Source organism: Pristis pectinata, chromosome 1, assembly GCF_009764475.1.
Source record: "Pristis pectinata isolate sPriPec2 chromosome 1, sPriPec2.1.pri, whole genome shotgun sequence".
Classification (NCBI taxonomy): Eukaryota; Metazoa; Chordata; class Chondrichthyes; order Rhinopristiformes; family Pristidae; genus Pristis; species Pristis pectinata.
In genome coordinates this window covers 61,352,491-61,364,300 of record NC_067405.1, presented here as the reverse complement: position 1 = coordinate 61,364,300, position 11,810 = coordinate 61,352,491, and the positions used below count along the sequence as shown (strand labels likewise).

The window sequence follows — 11,810 nt, the reverse complement described above, 5'->3', positions numbered from 1 at the left end:
ACCTACGATAAAGGATGCTTTGTTAGCTCTGCCTACTATGAGTGACAGTGCTTGCAACAAAAGTAAGAAAACCCATAAACATGACAATCACGTAATCCAGTCCCACAGCAGATTTCCTCCACAACCTCAGAATGTTTGGGAAGTTCTCTGGCAGACAATTCAATTTGACATGGAGGATTTGTTGGGACACAGAACTCATCCAGACCAGCAGGGATGCCATAAGACTTCAGCAGAACCCGTGAAGGGGGCTCATCATGAATCGGCAGCTTCTGATGCACGGTAACCATCCAGGGACATATAAGAAGCTCGTAGATAGACACATGATTGATAGAGAAATGGGGAGCTATGTGGGAGGGAAGGGTTAGATAGATCTTAGAGCAGGATAAAATGTCGGCACAACATTGTGGGCCGAGGGGCCTGTACTGTGCTGTAATGTTCTATGTTCTATGTTCTATTCCTTCCCACAGCTGCTGGTTCACCATGAACCTGTTTTGTGGGATCACCAAAGACTAGCTACACCCTTGCCAGCTTCATCCTGTTCGGTAGAGTGAGGCACAAGCTGCCCTTTACTTCACCCCTCTCTCCAGAGAGCCATTTCCTTGGCCGTTCCTTCCATCTGCAGCTTCTGTGCTTGGCAGATAACTCAGTATGGGCTATACTGGTATCTAGAATCAGAGGTGTGAGAAGGTTTCACACACAGTGGCACAGGAAGGCAGTCACAGATTGTATCACTGTGTGTGTGATGGAGTGATTTAAGTAGAAAGAGGACAGGAAGACAAGATACCCAAATACTAGCAACAGCATAAGAACAGAAGGGGTCATTAAGGACTACGAGCTCGCTCTGTAAAAATTTACATCTGAATAATTATATTCTGTTGTGTCTGACTTACTGCTTCATTATGCCCACTGCTGGCTGCCTGTTCTCTGAACACCCCATTGATGGTGGCCTCTTCCATTGATACCTGTGACCACAGTGTGGCAAGCCACCTCCCATTCTAGAATCTCACTTCTGTTGTGTGCAACCCCCCTGCCGTAAGAGAAGCAGAAGTGGATTCATCTCCCCTCATTTAAGAGTGCTCAGGATCTATGGAGCAGTCCTGCAGAGTGTACTTGATGGCAGGAAAAAACAATCCAATTATATTTGTGCTTATACAGGGCGCAGAATGATCTGACTCACAGCATGTTTCCTTCAATTCATCTTTCAGAGGGATGTACAAATAGCCCAGGTCCCCTGAAGCTTTGTTATAGTCACTGAGTCATTCAGCCCACAATGGGTAGATTGGTTATTGCACTGCAGCCTATTAAGTATAACTCTTAAAGATGATGCATGAAGACTGTTATTTACCACTCGTTTTCTTACAAGGACAGAAACTTCCAGTGCGGTACTGGCTGTGCAGATGCGTTTGCCTGCCACAGATGATTTAGCTACATCTCATTGAAACATAAAATTCTAAGGATGATTGACAAGATTGATGAAGAGAGGCCTTATTCTCTAGGTGGAATGACTAGAATTAGCACCATAGGCTCAGGATAAGAGATCAGCTATTTTGGATTAAAGGTGGGAAATATTTCTTTACGTCAGAAGATTGAACTCTCTCCTTGAGTGGGCGCACAGTCATTGAGTGCGTCCGAGGCTTTGATTGGTGGATTTTGGATTCCAGTCAAGGGAAATGGAGATTGGCAGGAACGTGGACTTAGGATACAAGGTCAGCTATAAACTTAATGAATGGAATAACTTGAGGGGTCATTTGACCCACCGCTATTTCTTAGGTCTGATCCACAGTGGGCAGTGTATGAGAAACACAATCACACGGGATACCAGTGTGCTGTTAGCAAAGGAGATGATCCTGACTCCCAGCCTGGATGGGATCCAATGACAGTATCAGGTCATCAGGCCTGCGTAAAATTGCTATTTTGCCAGTTTTGTCGATTTCAGAGCTTTGGAAATTAATGAGCCATATTTTGCTATGGGAGAGCATCTCGCCTCACCTTCTATCAGCTAGACTTGCCCTCACACCACTCATTGGCCCCAAATTGCTAACTATAAGGGGGTAATAAAATTTCAGTGAGAGGTGAGGGTTATCTGAGATCTGACTCACGAGGGCAACAATGGGGTGTCTTCTTAACCATTGAGAAGACTGACGGATTGGGAATAAAGAGTGGAATAATTGTGAATTGAAAGAGTTGAATTACTGTCAAATCAGACATTGGATGATAAATAGAAAATAAAAAGACTGGATTTAGAGAGTGTAGCGACTCACCGTCCGGGCAAGCGAACCAGCTCGGCAATCGGGTCGCACGTCGTCAGAGCGGCGAGGCCCAAGATGGCGGTGGGCCTTCGTCTTCCCCGAGCGGCAGGGAGAACCCGCGCGGGGGAAAGACTTGATGACGTAGCATATAAGTCATTGCCGTTTGGGTTGGGTGGGAACAGTCTCTCTTAAAAGGCCCGCGCAAGGCGGGAAAATAAACCAGTTCTTGTTTGGAAACCCTTCGACTAGTGTCTTGTTTTTTCACATTGCAGTAGCAACCGCTACAAGAGAGTAATTGAAAGGAAACTCAAAAAAATGTTTAATTTGGAACTTTTTAAGTCTTCAACTATCTACTACCTGAAGGGCTGTAGTTCCACATTTTTACTCATTAATTTTCAGTGTCAGAAGATTGATTAACAATTATCATGTTGTTAAGGAAGATTCTGATTCTGATTAGATTTTTGCGACATGTAAAGTTCATTGTGCCAATACAGCGACTTCTTGCCAAACAGTGCATGGAAGGCAAATAGTGAAATACCATTTTTTCAAAATTAATGATATTACAGTGTGACTCAGATGCCAATATTAGTGTTTAACCATGCAAATGCTCTTTACTTGAAGTTGCTGTACCATTTACACGTAACGTTATTTTGACAAGAGAATCTAACCGATAATCAATTTCCAACACTTTCTGTTCTAAAGCAGAATTAAGTTTAGGAGCACTGGCTGAGACATTTCATGACTGCATGCCTGTTTTTCAGGCAGTAAGAGGAGGCCAAATACGCACTTTGAGTTTCCAATATAGTGAACAGGAAGCCCATACAGAATTGCAACCATTGGTTCACTGCCTGTCACATGAGTGCAGAAAATGTGAGACCATCCATGTCTCGAACAAATCTGAAACAGACATTAGGACCTTTGCATTGTCACTTTGGCCATTGGTTAGTTTGATCCTACTCTAAACCCCAACCCAGCACCCCACATCATAGATGTGGGTGAGTCCAGGACCAGAGGGCACAATCTTAGAATTAGAGGGTACAGGTTTAAAACAGAGATGAGGAGAAATTTCTTTAGCCAGAGGGTGGTGAAGTTGTGGAATTCCTTGCCACATACAGCAGTGGAAGCCAGATCATTGGAGGCGTTTAAGGAAGGGATAGATAGATATCTAATTAGTTGGGGTATCAAGGGATATGGGGATAAGGCCGGAAATTGGGGTTAGAAAACTCCCCCCCCCAAATTTCTCATTTCTTTTGCTTTTTTCTCTTTTCTTTGGAGCAGACTCAATGGGCCGAATGGCCTACTTCTGCTCCCTTGTCTTGTGATCTTGTGATGATGAGAATATAACCTTCCACGTTGAATCAGTCTACGACTACAGTTGACAGCAAGTGATTCCCATAGGGGTTGCCATTCACATCGTAACCTTGACCAGGTATTGAGTTCAGGAGAGACTGAGAAATGAGAAAATAAAGACTTGCATTTCCGCAGCTCCTGTCCTCAGGATGCTACATGTAGTTTACAGCCAATTAAGTGCTTTCAAAGAGTGGCCGGTGTAATGGAAAAAAGTGCAGCAGCTCGGCAAGCTCCCAAAAACAACAGTGTACCAGTGACAAGATAATCCCTGTGGTGATGTCAAAAAAGAGCCAAATATTAGGTTGGACACCAAGGATAATGAAAAGGATACCAGTTGTCTGTGAAACAGTGGACTGGAGTGGAGCGTAAGTCTATGTTTTTATACTTAAGTCACTGGCGTAGGACTTGAACCCACAGCTGTCACACTCAAGCAAAAGGGCCACCACCTGAACCTCAGCAGGCAAATAGCATTCAAATGAATCCAGCCCTGCCCAGCAGTTTGAGTAAGGAACAGTCAGGTATTCTTGAATAACCAGTGAGGTTATGGTTCCATAATCATAAGCCTATCTGATTATAGAACTATGTTGTAAGGACATTGAATTAACTTGCCCCTGCGTTCCCTCAAATGTCAGAAACAAAGGGGTAATCTGAATGAGATTTCAAGAGATTATAACTGGTTGATGTGCTGAATAAACTATTTCCTCTACTGGGAAAACTGAGAAGATGGGAACCTTGGCTTAAAAGCATTGCTGGCCCATTCAGAGCAAAATCAGGAAGCAGGCACTTTTTCAGCAGAAGCTTGCAAATGCACCCACTGCCCCCAAACTGCAACCCCAAACCCAACCAAAAGCTGTGGATGCAGGGTCAAATGGGGCCTTCAAGAATGATTTAGATACATCCAAAAGTAAAACACTGCAGCTGTTGGAAACCTGAAATAAAGTAGAAAATGCTGGAAAAACTCAGCAGGTCAGGCAGCATCTGCGAGAAAACAAAGCAGTCAAAGATTCAGGCCTGGGACCTGAGAAAGAGAGAAAGAAGTCCTTAAGAGAGAAACAAGATTGGTCTTAAATAATGGCCACATTATTTCACACTAGCATTGAAATCCCTTTTGCTCCCCCATCACCTGCCCCATCTTCTCTGCCATCCAGACTAAGTTATTGCTCTCTTTCTCAGTTCTGAAGGAGGGTCCCAGACCTGAAATATTGACTGTTCCCCTTTGCACAGGTGCTGCCTGATCTGCTGAGAGTTTCTAGCATTAGTTGCTTCGTTCAATTTAGTTTTGTTGCTCTATTATTTAGTGCACTGGTTAACACAATTTCCACAGCTCTTCTGGGCGCTTTAATGCTGCCTTTATCCTTTTTAATTTATTTGGGAGCTCTGTCCTGCACAATCACATTCATATGTTGAAAGGAAAGGCAAAATGGCACAAAAGAGTGGAGAAAGATGACTTACTCCCAACTCACTGGTATTTCAGTGAGGTAAAAAAGCAAAATTGAGATTCAACAATAAAATAACACATGGTGCTCTTGAGTCACAAGCAAATTGGAGTTTCTTATGACTTAGTGATAGTGTAAAACTTCAATGGAAATGAAGTAAGGAACAATGTAAGCCATCTCACTGTTCTAATTTACACAACAGTACAAAGGTACTGAATGAGGTTTCATTGGAGAAAAAACAATAGAGAGGACACTGAAAGGCAAGGGTGGAGTAGATGAGGGAAAGCTACTTGTCCTGGACGGGACAAGACTGGAGAGTGGCATTTATTAAGGTGACAATCCTTTTATTATTTCTGATTCAGGAGGGTGAGAGACTTAGTAGAAATTCTGCTTCAGTTACAGGAGAAATTGCAGAGAATGCCTTCTACACCCACTGGTGTTTAATTCATAAGTATCTAGAAAAGAAGCCATTTCGGAATTTTGTCAAGAAACGTCGTAAAAGAGACAGCCGACATAAAGTTAGCCCTGACTTCCAGGAGGAAGGAAATGAAAAGGGAGACAACAAGAGGAGCAGAATCGGGAAAGATAATGGAAACACAAGAACTGAAGAGAGCATAGGACAGAATACAGGGAAAGATGACCAAGCAAAAGAACCAAAAGATCTGGCTCTGAAAATTCAATGGCATAAGGCAACAGTTATCAAAAACCTCACAGTGTTACCTTGGACATCAGCAGAGTTCTGTAAAACTCTGATAATCTGCTGTCGGACAGTTTGGAAATCTTGATGGTTTGGTATCTGACTCAGTGGGTGTGAATTTCCTGGCTCTCTTTCACTCAACGGGGCCCTGGCTCCTGCTCTCCCTTTAAAGTCATCTGGTCCTGTTCACCGTATTCCTTTGAAATTTACTTGGCCATCTCTTTCCTACTCTCCCTTGAAACTTACTTGGGCTTTGCTCCAAACGGTCCTTTTAAACTAACCAGGTTCACTGGAAAATGTATTATTCAATTGCATGAAATCTAAAAAAAGTGAATTAAAAGTGTAATAGAATAATGTCCGACAGTTCAGAAAATCTGCATGTCCAGCACAACCAAAGTCCTGGAAGTACTGGATTAACAGGAGTTTTTGTTGTACTTGATTTAGTGCCCCTGTGTTTGATGTTTGTGAATGCATGGAAAGCACTGGATAGGCACTGTGGCATTATACAATGTACCACAAAGACGCCACATGCTTAAATTTTTGTCATGCAGTTATATGTGGACATTAAACACTGGAAGTTGGTTCAAGGACCCAACACTACCTGGGCTGCTGCCATGGATCTCAGACATTCCAGGTAGGTTTGCTATTTAACTCTCCCTCTTCTACCAACTCCCTACCAAAGTCCTCACACCCCATGAGTTATCTTCCCATTTTCTCACCTTATCATCTCCCTGATAGCCCCTCACATCCTCCGTGCCTCCCCATCCCGTTCCAGAATCCACTGTCCCCCATAAAGTTCTCCTCACCCACTGTTGTCAGAATCAGAATCAGGTTTATTATCACTGACATATGTCATGAAATTTGCTGTTTTGTGGCAGCTGTACAGTGCAAGACATAAAAATTACTATAAGTCACAAAAATAAATAAATAAATAATGCAAAAGAGGAATAACGAGGTGGCATTCATGGGTTCAAGGACCATTCAGAAATCTGATGGTGGAGGGGAAGAAGCTGTTTCTAAAACATCGAGTGTGGGTCTTCAGGTTCCTGTACCTCCTTCCCAATGGTAGTAACGATAAGAAGGCATGTCCTGGATGGTGAACATCCTTAATGATGGATGCCGCCTTCTTGAGGCACTGCCTCTTGAAGATGCCCTCGATGGCGGGGAGGGTTGTGCCCGTGATGGAGCTGGCTGAGTCTACAACCCTCTGCAGCCTCTTGCGATCCTGCACATTGGAGCCTCCATACCAGGCAGTGACGTAACCAGTCAGAATGTAGAAATTTGCAAGTCTTTGGTAACATAACAATGTACCTCACCATTCGTGCCCCCGCCATCTCCAATCTGCTCTGAAACTCTCTGACTCCTCAATCTCCATTCTCTGCAATGACAGGAGGTCATCAAAAAAACTTCTTTGTGAACATCTGATCTGCTTTACCTAACAAGGAATCTCAGTGCCTGTGCACAGTGGACCATCTCAGTGTGGGGTACTTGTCCAAAACTGACGTATCTCCACCAACTCCCAACCTCCTCCCCTCCGCCACTATCACCACTGCTCCACCATGCAGCTCTCCTTAATTTACGCTGTAACACGCATTGGGGATTTTAGCCCATGAGGTGTATAGGCTGATTGTCCAATTATTGTTCCACTGAATAGCTGGCCTTGAGCAAGAATTCCTAGGCCCAGAGGATGCTGCTCCAATGGATGTGTTTTTATCCGATGTTCTGGGACTCATCACATTTAGATTATCAATGGGATTGATGTACAGTTGCTCCTATATCCACCTATGAGAACATAAAAGACAGAAGAAATAGAAGCAGGAACAGAGCACGTAGCCTCTTGTGTACTCTTGATAGGTCCTGATAAGTTCTGCCATTTCAATGGTACAGATGTTCAAATTATTGTAAATAAAAGACAATCACTAATACAATCATAGATGACCCTGTGCCACTTATCCACTTTCTCTGGATAAATGGTTCAGTGTCTTCAGTTTTATTTCCAGAACTTCATAATTTTTTAAAAATGTCTATGCTTTTGCTATTTAACTATATGTGAAAATACTTTGAGACGGAAAAAGATCATTACTTTAATAATACTCTATTCACCAATGTGGTATATTTTAGTAAGCCCTTATGTATTTATGTCTGACATGCTATCACTAGAATTATCTTCAGCACAAAAACAGGCTGAGCATCACATTGTCAACTTGTGTTTAAGTTAAAAATAATTGACCTTAAATATCCTATGATTATTACATCTGCAACCAAACCAACAAATGAAGATCAAACAAGGCTTGAAGTCAATAAAATCTCATTTATTTATTACTTCAGCTTTATTTAATAGTAAGTTTCGACAAATAAAGTTAGTGCTGCAAATGCTTAGAAATGCGTCATTCGATAGCAGCCAACAGATAGACAACTGCTACCCCAGTCACTGAACCCGCCGAGCCTCAGTAAGTGCCGTCAGCCTCTGTAGTTGGGTTGTTCATAGAAGATCCAGTAATCATCCATCACCTGGCAGGAGTGGATGTCACGGTAATGGAATTGATCATAGACAGAGGGACAGTTGTCCATGAATTCCTTCGTCTTCCCTCAAAGTCAGGCCTCTCGTAAATCCTCATCCTGTAGGAGCTACTGTTGGAATGGAACGGCAAAATAAACACCCCAGTGTTGTCTTTTATTTACAATTATTTTATCAACTGCAGCATAAATTGGCAAAATTTACCAGGATCTTTCAAAAGCGCAAACTCTAGAGTAGAGCTGGTCTTTAGTTGTAGGTTATACAAATAATCAGATACCTACTAGCTATTTAAATTTATGATTGAATGTTTAATATTTTCGATTACAGGCAAACCCCAAGTTCCAGGGAGGGGGGTGTTGTATTCCTAGAAAATAGCCCACATCACAATCTTTCACATAAATTCTGTAAGAGCGAATTGTATTCTGTATCTCATATTTTTGGGTAGTAATTTCTGAATTCCGTAAGGGTTAATTTCTGTAACCCAAATGGCTGTAACACGGGAGTCGCCTGTACTAAAAGATTCCAAATGTCTGAGATGTACCTTAAAATGTCCTATTTTAATATTTTCGATACAATAGTCCCACACAGTGAAATCATCAATGAATATTGAAATAATTGTCACAAATTAACAAATATTCCAGTCTTGTTTGCTAAAAGATGTGTGGGACAATGAATTTAAAAAGAAATTAAAAACCGAGTTGTAATTTGTGCTCAGCAAAGAATATTACAACTTTTGGTGCCTACACCACCCATCCTGCACATGAATGCAGGTCATTGCAACATACCGAAGGGGTAATCTACCGACATAGCTTCCACTTGCCTAGGTGCTGGCATTAGGGATTATCCAAATGTTCCTGCTTTTTGGAAGGGGTCTGTTGCCCAAAATCTGGATGGAAAACTGAATGAGAAAATGTTACATAGGGGCCTGGGTCAGAACTGGGCACAGTCATTGAATCCTATCCAGTGCTGGTAGTCAGGATACTCTCCCCTGCTCAGCACATAATGGTATCCCATGTAGTTGGTCTCTTGTTCACCACCCACCAGTCACTCTCAACACGGATGGAGTTACAGCAGCTGAAGTAAGGGGGACTGGTCGGCACAGTTGGTGCTGCACTCGTAGTGCCGACCCTGGAAGTTCCTGTCCTCGTAGAAGATGATCTGAAGACAAATAATTACTTCTGGTAATACTTCTGCAAAGCAGCAATAAAATATAACTATATTTTTCAGTAAAGCCTAATTACCTTTCCCCACTTTCCCATTTTGAGCTAAATGATTCAAATAGCAGTGATGAGGTGAGAGTTGAGCCAGCTTCTTGTTTACATCCTCTGAACGAGCACATTGTCCATGAAATCATAACCTACCCTCTGTGAGTAAAATTGCCCTGACATCCTCCAGCTTTTCTTGTAAGGTTTAAGTGCAGTACTTTATAACACTGCAATCTGAGCATCTTTACACTGTCACTTTTTTTCATGATTACGGTGACTCAGACTTTTCAGCTGCCATTTCAGCTATTGCATGGGTTGTGCTTTTGCAACTAATTCATCCTTAAACTCACAACCTTGTGAAACGACTCATGTTATTATTTTGCAGACAAATGGAACAAATACAATTCATCAAAATGTTAATGTGGAAAATCAGCTGAAATTGCTGCACTCTGGTAAAAAGTGGGAGAAAGAGACTCCGCCGGAGATATGAGAGAGGTGACCAGATCATTTATGAGGAAAATTTACTTGAGGGAAGATCTAGAAATTCCTAAAAAATTGAGGAGCAGTGAAATTTATTGGGGAAATGTGACAGAATATCAGTCTTACAAAGTGGAATAATTCTTTGAGATTTAATGTAATGACTAGCTTGTTATATCATTACCTTCAATGCATCAGTACAGACCTTGGTTGAATACAGAAAAGGATATTGAAGATCAAGACCTCAGACCTGGCACAAAACTCATGGTCTACCAGGCAGCAGTGATCCCTGCCGTCCTATATGTTCCTGAAGCTACTTACAGCATGTTCCACTGCAAGGAGTTCAAAGACTCAGTGTCAGTAGAGACCTCTTCAAATGCCATATCTGAGTAATGTATCAGGTAGCAAGCAGTCTTTAATCAAGCTGGCATTCTTGTGGCAGAGATGTCATTGTTCATGTTCATCCAGTATCCCAAGTAAGTGACGCACCCATCACTCTGCTCTGTCACCGTTTTCCTCATAGAGTCCAATGGCAGAGTCCTGTCACACTCTGATTCCCTGGCATAAGGCGGGGAACCTCCTGAACCCTGGTGTAAGTTCAGGTCATTTGAAGGAGAATTCCCAGCCCTGTAGAATTGATGAGAAACACGAGGTGAGGGAAGTTTAGGTACTTTTTTTATTTGACTTTATTTTAATCATGCTCTTAATTATTTCCTAAATTTTATGTCTTTATAGCGATGGGCTACACACCGAGCTAGAAATAATGACACGCAGTCTGTAGGTTGCACTCGAGACTGGTTTATTCAGAACTTTGCCGCGCTGGTTTTAAGCAGTTAAGTTCCCGCCCTCTCCAGGCGGCAATGACGTGAGAGGTGCAAAACCAAAACCTCTTCCCGCGCACGGGCTTTCTCCTCTCGCTGGTGAAGAAGAAGGCCCAGCGCCATTTTGTGGCTGGCCTCTCTGCTGACGCGCACTGCCATTTTCCGAGCTGGTTCGCCCGCGTCAAAAGTGGGTCGCCACATAACCCCACCCCACAGAACCAGCGATACACCCCCCAAAGCCTACAGTCTGGATCAGTCGCTGTTTGGGCGGTCTGCCTCTGCACCGCGGAGCCTGGACATCAACCGGCTGCGCCAAGTCCATATGGGCCGGTTTTGAGCTGGTCCACCGTGAAAACCTCCTCTTTCCCCCCTATGTCTAGAACGTACGTGGACCCGTTGTTCCTGAGCACCTTGAACGGCCCCTTGTACGGCCGCTGTAGCGGTGTCCGGTGTGCACCCCTCCGTACAAATACAAACTTACAGTTCTGCAGGTTTTTGGGTATGCAGGTGGGGATCTGTCTGTGCCGTGAAGTCGGTTACAGGGCCAGGTTGCCGAGCCTCTCGCGTAGTCTGTCCAGGACTGCCACGGGTTCTTTCCTCTTGCCCCCTCGGGGCTGGTATGAAATCTCCTGTGACGGCCAGGGGTGCACCGTACACCAGCTCGCCGATGAGGTGTGGCAGATCCTCCTTGGGTGTTGTGCGGATTCCAAGCAGGACCCAGAGGAGCTCGTCCACCCAGTCAGGCCCTTTCAGGTGGGCCATGAGAGCCGACATCAAGTGGAACGTTCCACTAGTCCATTCGACTGTGGGTGGTAGGCAGTTGTGTGGTGTAACCATGCTCCCAACAGGCTGGCCACAGCCGACCACAGGCTGGAGGTGAACTGGGCGCCTCTGTTGGAGGTAATGTGGGCCGGTACCCCGAAGCGCGCTACCCAGGTTGCAATCAGCGCCCAGGCGCAAGAATCGGCGGAGGTGTCAGTGAGCGGGGTCGCCTCGTGAACCGGTCTACCATAGTTAGGAGGTATTGCGTTCCTCTCGGACACTGGCAGTGGCCCCA

At 43.8% G+C, this 11,810-nt stretch overlaps 1 pseudogene; it reads right to left on the bottom strand.

Moving 5' to 3' along the window:
• Positions 1-8,192: 8,192 nt before the first annotated feature.
• On the bottom strand, positions 8,193-10,912 carry LOC127578514 (gamma-crystallin S-1-like; annotated as a pseudogene).
• Between the last annotated feature and the right edge of the window lie 898 nt (positions 10,913-11,810).